The sequence below is a fragment of the Salvelinus alpinus genome, chromosome 8 (assembly GCF_045679555.1).
Source record: "Salvelinus alpinus chromosome 8, SLU_Salpinus.1, whole genome shotgun sequence".
NCBI classification, from domain to species: Eukaryota; Metazoa; Chordata; class Actinopteri; order Salmoniformes; family Salmonidae; genus Salvelinus; species Salvelinus alpinus.
The window spans coordinates 16,497,786-16,507,171 of record NC_092093.1 but is presented as its reverse complement, the minus strand read 5'-3'; the positions used below and the strand labels follow the sequence as shown (position 1 = coordinate 16,507,171).

The following is a 9,386-nucleotide window of genomic DNA, read 5'->3' as shown; positions in this document are numbered from 1 at the left end:
TACCATCTTGTGCGGATCAAACCCGGTGACGAGTGGAAGACCGCTTTCAACACGCCTACTGGTCACTACGAATACTTGGTGATGCCCTTCGGCCTGACCAACGCCCCGGCTGTGTTCCAAGCGCTCATAAACGATGTGCTTAGGGATATGCTTAACATTTTCGTGTTTGTTTACTTGGATGACATCCTCATCTTTTCGAGCTCCCTTCAAGAACACACTAAGCATGTCAGACAAGTGCTCAAACGCCTCCTAGACAGCCATTTGTACGTTAAGCCGGAAAAGTGTGAATTCCATTCCTCTCGAGTACAATTCCTGGGATTTGTAGTGGAACCCGGTCGAGTCCAGATGGACCCCAAGAAGGTAGGGGCGGTAGCGGATTGGCCCACCCCCAAGTCCGTTAAGGAAGTTCAGCGTTTCCTGGGCTTCACCAACTTTTACCGCAAGTTCATCAAGAACTTCAGCTCGGTGGCAGCCCCTCTCTCAGCTGTAACCAAGGGTGGCAACACAAGGTTTCTGTGGGGAAGAGAAGCTGAGACGGCCTTCCAAGGACTCAAGCAGCGCATCCTCTCTGCTCCCATCCTGACACTACCGACGGCGGATGAACCTTTTGTGGTGGAGGTAGACGCATCAGAGGTTGGTGTTGGAGCTGTCCTGTCTCAGAGGGGTGAAGACAAGAGGCTTCATCCTTGCGCCTTCTTCTCTCACCGGCTTACCCCGGCCGAGAGGAATTACGATGTGGGGGATCGTGAACTCCTAGCGGTTAAGATGGCATTGAAGGAATGGAGACACTGGCTCGAGGGGGCATCTCAACCATTTCAAGTGCTTACGGACCACAAAAATCTGGAGTATATCCAGCAGGCGAAGCGGTTGAACTCCAGACAAGCTCGATGGTCTCTTTTCTTCAGCCGATTCCAGTTTATCCTCACCTATAGACCCGGGTCGAAGAATCTCAAACCGGACGCCTTGTCACGTATCTACTCTCCTGCCATTCGAGAAGATACTGACATGACTGTCCTTCCTGCCGCTAAGATCGTGGCTCCGATCTCGTGGCAAGTGGAGGATACCGTGAAACAAGCTCAAGCCATTGAACCGGGTCCTGGAGGAGGTCCTGCCAATCGGTTGTTTGTTCCCAAGGCAGCAAGGTCCCAAGTCCTTCTGTGGGGGCACTCCTCTCGCCTCACCTGTCACCCGGGCGTAGGTCGCACCTTGGAGTTCATCCAGCGTAAGTTCTGGTGGCCCACCATAAAAGAAGACGTTGCCACTTTCGTCAAGGCCTGTTCCGTGTGCTGCCAGGGCAAATCTTCTCACCTCTGCCCTCAAGGACTCCTTCACCCTTTATCTATTCCCCACCGACCCTGGTCCCATATCTCGTTGGACTTTATTACTGGCCTTCCTCCGTCCCATGGTAATACCACGATCCTAGTCATCATCGACAGGTTTTCTAAGGCGGCCAGGTTTGTTCCCTTGACCAAATTACCTTCTGCCAAGGAAACGGCTGAGTTGGTGATTAACCATGTGTTCTGAGTCTTTGGCATTCCGCAAGATATGGTTTCCGACAGAGGTCCACAGTTCGCCTCTAGGTTTTGGAAGGCCTTCTGCCAACTCATAGGGGCCACGGCCAGTCTTTCTTCAGGGTACCATCCGGAGTCCAACGGCCAAACTGAGAGGATGAATCAAGAGCTGGAAACCACCCTCAGATGTATGGTCTCCAACAACCCATCCACATGGTCATCCTTCATTGTTTGGGCCGAGTACGCGCACAACACCTTGTGCTCCTCCTCCACTGGTATGTCTCCGCACGAGTGTCAGTTTGGCTATGCTCCGCTATTGTTCCCGGACCAGGAGGCAGAAGTCAGAGTGCCTTCAGCCTTGAGGTTCATCAGACTCTGTCGGCTTACGTGGAAGAAGGCCCGTCTTAATCTTCTGCGTGCCTCACAGCAGTACCAGCGACAAGCCAACAGACGTCGCCGTCCCGGTCCTACCCTGTACCCCGGCCAGAGAGTATGGCTCTCAACAAAGGACTTACCGCTACGGGTGGAGTCTCGCAAGCTGTCCCAGAGATTCATCGGTCCCTTTAAGATTGCCAGGAGAGTCAATCCCGTTACTTTTCGCCTGCACTTACCCAGATCCCTTAAGATCAATCCAACATTTCACATTTCTTTATTAAAACCTGTTGTTTTTTCTCCCCTTATCCCGGCAGGCAGACCTCCCCCTCCGCCCCGTGTCATCGGAGGCCAGTCGGCTTATACCGTCCACCGGATACTGGATTCCCGCCGGGTGCAGCGGTCCTGGCAGTATCTGGTGGACTGGGAAGGCTACGGTCCCGAGGAGCGCTCCTGGGTTCCTGCCAAGGACATACTGGACCCTGACCTCATTCGTCAGTTCAGGGCCCTCCACCCTGAGAAGGCTGGTAGGAACGTCAGGAGCCGTTCCTAGGAGGGGGATTCTGTCAGGTTTTGGCCAGGACTGTTCTGGTTTTGTCACTAGATGTCCCCATTGCACCTTTTTTGAACCTTTTGTTTTTTCCTTGCTCTTTTATTGTTTGCACCTGTAGGTCGTTCCCTTGTTTGTATTTAAACCCTGTGTGTTCCTCAGTTCTTTGCTCAGTGTTTGTATGTTAGCACCCAGCCCCAGACCAAGCCTTTTTGTGTGAAACATGTATTTCTCGGATTGGATTTTCCAGAGGTTCTCTGGTTTAGTTCTTGTGTAATTTTGAGTAGTCTTTTGAGGTTTGTTTTTCCCTGCTGTTTTTTACCACTTTGTGGAGTTTTCTTTGTATTTTTGAGGATATCCATTTTGTGCCTCTTGGCTTTATTTTGGACATTGTGGATTTAGATTTTGGCCTGAAGATTTTGTTCTTTAATTAAACCACCATCTCTAGAACTACTGTGTCTGCCTCATCTTCTGGGTTCTGCTGATTATTAGTGACTGTTTCTCGCACCGGGTCCTGACAGTGTGTTTGTTGATACCAGGAGGACTGTCTCGCTCTGTGTGTTTGTTGATACCAGGAGGACTGTCTCTCTCTCTGTGTTTGTTGATACCAGGAGGACTGTCTCTCTCTCTGTGTTTGTTGATACCAGGAGGACTGTCTCACTGTGTGTTTGTTGATACCAGGAGGACTGTCTCTCTCTCTGTGTTTGTTGATACCAGGAGGACTGTCTCGCTCTGTGTGTTTGTTGATACCAGGAGGACTGTCTCTCGCTCTGTGTGTTTGTTGATACCAGGAGGACTGTCTCTCTCTCTGTGTTTGTTGGTACCAGGAGGACTGTCTCTCGCTCTGTGTGTTTGTTGATACCAGGAGGACTGTCTCTCTCTGTGTGTTTGTTGATACTAGGATGGTGAAGCCATCAGATGAGGGGAGATGGTGAAGCACGATTCATCATTCCAAGAAAAAGCGTTTCCACTGCTCCAGAGTCCAATGGCGGTGAGCTTTACACCACTTCACCCGACGCTTGGTATTGCGCATGGTGATCTTAAGCTTTTGTAAGGCTGCTCGTCCATGGAAACCCATTTCATGAAGTTCCCGACAAACAGTTTTTGTGCTGACGTTGCTTCCAGAGGCAATTTGGAACTCGGGAGTGAGTGTTGCAACCGCACTTCAGCCCTCGGCGGTCACATTCTGTGAGCTTCTGTGGCCTACCACTTCATGACTGAGCCGTTGTTGCTCCTAGACGTTTTCACATTTCCACAATAACAGCACTTACAGTTGCCCGGGCAGCTTTAGCAGGGCAGAAATTTGACGAACTGACTTGTTGACAAGGTGGCATCCTATGATGGTGCCACGTTGAAAGTGACTGAGCTCTTCAGTAAGTCCATTCTACTGCCAATGTTTGTCTATGTAGATTGCGTCGTTGTGTGCTCGATTTTATACACCTGTCAGCAACGGTTGTGGCTGAAATAGCCGAATCAACTAATTTGAAGGGGTGTCCACATACTTTTGTATATATAGTGAACATGATGCTGTTGTACAAATATGAAGGTCAGCATTCAGTCTGGGAAGAATAGTGAAGATAGAGCACTGGTTTCCTGGACACAGATTAAGCCTAATGTGGGACTAACATGCGTTCTCAATACAGATTCTCCATTGAAAGCACTTTTTAATCCATGACTAGGCTGAAACTGGCCCATATAGTTTTGGTAATGAAGCAGTGGTCTGACAAAGCCTCTACAGCACAATTCTCCAGCCAATACAACCCAAACTTGCCATCCCTACAACAGGACTCTCCCCTGACCTTGACCTACTCACTGATTCTTCTCCATCCAATCCAATGATATTTCCCACTATCTGACTTCCCAATGGAACCATCTCTTACCGCTTTGCTCCTCACACACACAACACACCATACAGACTGTCTCTGGGAGTGACTCTTCGGTTCAAGCCAGACAACCCCAATAAAGAGAACTACCTGACACCATCAAAGGAACCAGACCCTTAGATGCGCACACACACACAAACACAAACACGTATATGCATGCACACACACATGCATGTCAGATCCCGACAGACAGACAGACAGACAGACAAGACAAGACCAGACCGAGACCGAGACCGAGACCGAGACCGAGACCGAGACAGAGACAGACAGAAGTCAGACAGACAAGCAGATGAGTGGAGGAGATGAGGAGAGGTGTGTATATGGTTGTGTTGAGGCTCAGCTCCCCTGTCTGCAGCTCTCCAGTCTCCCACTACCAAGGGTCTCATGAACAGAGGCAGAGGAGGAGGAAGAGAAAGAAAGGGAGACAGGGGAAAAGAGGGAGGTAGGGAGAAAGAAAGAAATACATTCTTGTTTGTGTGTGTGAAAGAGAGAAAGAGAAAGAAAGAGACAGACAGACAGACAGACAGACAGACAGACAGACAGACAGACGCTAGATAAAAGACAAAAGAAGAATTGAATTGAGCTGTAGCTTCAGGCCAAAGGGATTAGTATGGCAGACCTCTGAGGGGGATCTCTCTCTCTGCGGCCTCGCCTCTATACCCCAGCCTGCTCTCTCTGTCCATTAATAACACTGCATATGAAGGGGAAAACATATTAAAGACATCAATAAATGTCATTAGAATCCAAGAGGATGCGAGTGACCTCATTTGAAATGGTAACTCAGAGTCGCCGTGGTGCACCATGGGAATATGCGGGTTCCTCCACTACTAATATTGAACTTAGAATTATTCTTTTTTTCTGTCTTCACGACACCAGTCCAAATGATGTCATCCTCGCACAGAGGGCAGTCAGGGAAAGTTACGATCACCGGCGTATGAGGATGCAGCAAAATGGAAAATATGCCATAATGGATTTCTAAATACTGTCCCAGTATGGTTCTGTTTTTCTAATTAGCTACATATTACATTTCCCCCTCATTTCATCAACTCTTAAAACAATGTGACATCAATTTGGCTATTGATTAAAACAGTTCAGGTTGAATCCTCAAGGTATTTCCATCCATGCAAAACTGATGTGGTTATTCATTCAAACCAAACTTCAGGTTGTCTAGGTCTACATAGCTCATAGACTACATCAAATCCAAACTAAGAAATAAAACCATTACAAGACATTATCATTCAGCATTTGCTAAGTGCAGCCAGAGGCCCTTTAGCTAGCCAGCAATGACCTCAGGATTGCTCCCCCATTCTCACCCCCACCTCTCTCTCTCACCCCTCTCTCCCCACTCCCCTCTCTCTGTCTGCCAGGAATGAGTAGATGTGTGTGTGTGTGTGTGTGTGTGTGTGTGTGTGTGTGTGCGTGCGTGCGTGCGTGCGTGCGTGCGTGCGTGCGTGCGTGCGTGCGTGCGTGTGCATGTGAGAACACAACATCACAACACAGATGTGGCTAACCTAGCATCGGACCTGGGTTGAACAAGCATGCTTTCTTTCAAATACTTTATGGGCTTGATTTAAGTGTTAGCACTTTTGGAACTATTCTTTTGCCTCACAGTACTGAAATATGAAAAGTGCAATGAAATAGATGATTTGTTCAATTCAACATCTGGCATGAGGGGACACAGAGCAATACATCACATGTACAATTGGGATTTTGTCTTTTGACAGGGTTATTTATAGTGGCTTTTAATGAGACTCTCCAATGTTGTTCAGCAGCTAAATCCTGGATTCATGTTGAATGAATCCAGGCTGAATAGATCCAGGCTGAATAAATTCAGGCTGAATAGATCCAGGTTGAATAGATCCAGGTTGAAAGAATCCACTCTGAATAAATCCAGGCTGAATAAAAGCAGGCTGAATAAATCCAGGCTGAATAAATCCAGGCTGAATAGATCCAGGTTGAATAGATCCAGGTTGAATAAATCCAGGATGAATAAATGCAGGCTGAATGAATCCAGGTTGAATAAATCCAGGATGAATGAATCCAGATTGAATAAATCCAGGATGAAAATATCCAGGTGAAATAAATCCAGGCTGAATAAAGCCAGAAGGAATAAATCCAGGATGAATAAATCAAGGCTGAATAAATCCATGTTGAATAAAATTCAGGTTGAATAAATCCATGCTGAATAAATCCAGGTTGAATAAAATCAAGGCTGAATTAATCAAGGCTGAATAAATCCATGTTTAATAAATCCATGTTGAATAAATCCAGGCTGAATAAATCCAGGCTGAATAAATGCAGGCTGAATAAATGCAGGCTGAATAAATGCATGCTGAATGAATCCATGCTGAATGAATCCAGGCTGAATAAATGCATGCTGAGTACATCCAGGTTGAATAAATCCAGGATGAATGAATCCAGATTGAATACATCCAGGCTGAATAAATCCAGGCTGAATAAATCTAGTTTGAATAAATACAGAAGGAATCAATCCAGGATGAATAAATCCATGTTGAAAAAAATCAGGACTAATAATTCCATGCTGAATAAATCCAGGTTGAATAAAATCCATGCTGAAAAATCCATGTTGAATAAATCCATGTTGAATAAAATCAAGGGTGAATAAATCCAGGTTGAATAAATCCATGTTGAATAAAATCAAGGGTGAATAAATCCAGGTTGAATAAATCCATGCTGAATAAATCCAGGTTGAATAAATCCACGTTGAATAAAATCAAGGGTGAATAAATCCAGGTTGAATAAATCCATGCTGAATAAATCCATGTTGAATAAAATCAAGGCTGAATAAATCCATGCTGAATAAATCCACGTTGAATAAAATCCATGCTGAATAAATCCAGGTTGAATAAAATCAAGGCTGAATGAATCCATGCTGAATAAATCCACGTTGAATAAAATCCATGTTGAATAAATCCAGGTTGAATAAATCCATGTTGAATAAAATCCATGCTGAATAAATCCAGGTTGAATAAAATCAAGGCTGAATGAATCCATGCTGAATAAATCCAGGTTGAATAAATCCATGTTGAATAAAATCAAGGGTGAATAAATCCAGGTTGAATAAATCCATGTTGAATTAAATCAAGGGTGAATAAATCCAGGTTGAATAAATCCATGCTGAATAAATCCACGTTGAATAAAATCCATTCTGAATAAATCCACGTTGAATAAAATCCATTCTGAATAAATCCAGGTTGAATAAATCCAGGTTGAATAAATCCAGGTTGAATAAATCCAGGTTGAATAAATCCATGCTGAATAAATCCATGTTGAATAAATCTATGTTGAATAAATCCATGCTGAATAAAATCTAGGTTGAATAAATCCAGGTTGACAAGATCTAAAACAAGAGGGTACCATTTAATATTAGATCCAGTAAAGGAAAAGTCCATTATTAATGTCACAAATAGTGTCCTCTCAATGATTCTACATCCTTTGGCAAGATCCCTGGAGCTAGATCAATGTGGAAGTATTGAAGAAAAGTAACATCTCTAAATGTAATCAATGGCTTCATCGCAGTTAATAGACACAAACAGTCTACATGTGTTGCCTCTCTCACCCGTAATCACAACTATTTCACTAGCTCACAAAGCATTATGTTTTCAATAATTTGGGTGTTTAACTCACAATGTCACAATGCCCATTTTTTTCTTCGAAAAGAGCAAAGGAGTCACCAAGAATGAGAATTATCATTTCACAATGAAAGCCTGTTTTTTGCTAACTACACAGCTCTGTGAGAAATATAATAAAAGTCATTGATAATCCATCGAGACAAGCACACTGCACTTTGCTGATGAAGACACTAAGGAATCTGCAGAGGTGAGCAGGTTTAACTTTGCCATCAGTACTGAGAGGTGTGGGAGAAGGGACAGTGACACGGAGGACCAGACGACAGCACCACATAACTATATTCTCTCTAATGTCTTCTCCCCAGGTCTGACTCCGTCTGGCTGATTGTGGATGATCGGAGTTGGATCTGAAAGCTCCCTCTGCATCTCTCAGCATCCAGACAACATCTTTATGGAGAGGGAGAGAGAGAGAGAGAGTTACACTGATTGAACTCAGTAGATGCTGTCTGCAAAATTGGATCCATTCCTCTCGGCAATTCAACGTAATAATTTATCTCAGAAAAGCTAGGGTACAACTACACAAATTACAGTATAACAACCCAACCATGTTAAAATATTAGACTGTTTTACCCCAGCTATTTTGGAGCTGGGGAAATTATCTCCAATTTGGTATTTTCTGTGTTTTATTACTCAAATAAGTAATGCTGCAAAACAGCAGCAACCGACAGCGAACGCTGTTATCCTAAACTATTCTGACAGCATCAAGCATGCAACATGAACAGTTTATGAAGGCAATAAAACATGCATTTATGGTTCGCTGCAATTACGGCAAATGATTCCCCCATGCTATCCCTAAACTCAATCTCTCATAATTACAACGATGTCGACCAATTTGTGCTTTATGATGGATGAACTTAGAATGATTATCATGGGCTGTGTTTGTATTGGGTTTTTAAACGTTGCCGAGTTTTATGGCAATACATGGGATGGGATGAGGAGAGGATGGGAACGGGAATGGCAGACAGACGTAGTGTGGGCATTGAGGTCGTGGCATGTCGTAAGAGCCCTTGTGCCACAGCTGTAGAGACCCACACACGGAGGACAGATGGGGGAAGCATCACTCCGTTACACAGACACACCATGCATGACTGGGATGGAAGGAGGCATAAAAAGTGGAGAGTCCCTTCAAATATGCAGTGGGGGAGGACTATTCCATTTGAAAGCAAAAACTGCAGAGGGTGAGAAACAAAAGCTCCTCAAAGCTATTCCAGAATTAAGTTGTTGTCTTTGAAGTCTGCAACAAAACAAACAAAAAATAAGGACTTTTTTCTTTCTCAAAAACATGATTATAAGACCTAAGGAAATATTTGTGTTTTTCAAATGACTTAATCCCTTTTCTGTACTAAGACCATTTCAGTGGCAAGTGTGAGAACAGATTATATTTAACTACTAAACGGATGTGTTAAAGGCTTAATGACAT

General features: G+C 44.5%; 1 long non-coding RNA gene across 3 annotated transcripts in view; it reads right to left on the bottom strand.

Moving 5' to 3' along the window:
- Positions 1-7,678: 7,678 nt before the first annotated feature.
- LOC139582637 (uncharacterized) overlaps positions 7,679-9,386 on the bottom strand; it is a 64,512-nt gene continuing 62,804 nt past the window's right edge. For all 3 annotated transcript variants that reach the window (XR_011676391.1, XR_011676392.1, XR_011676393.1), the window contains one exon: positions 7,679-8,353. This is a non-coding gene — a long non-coding RNA (uncharacterized lncRNA). The remainder of the gene's footprint in view (positions 8,354-9,386) is intronic.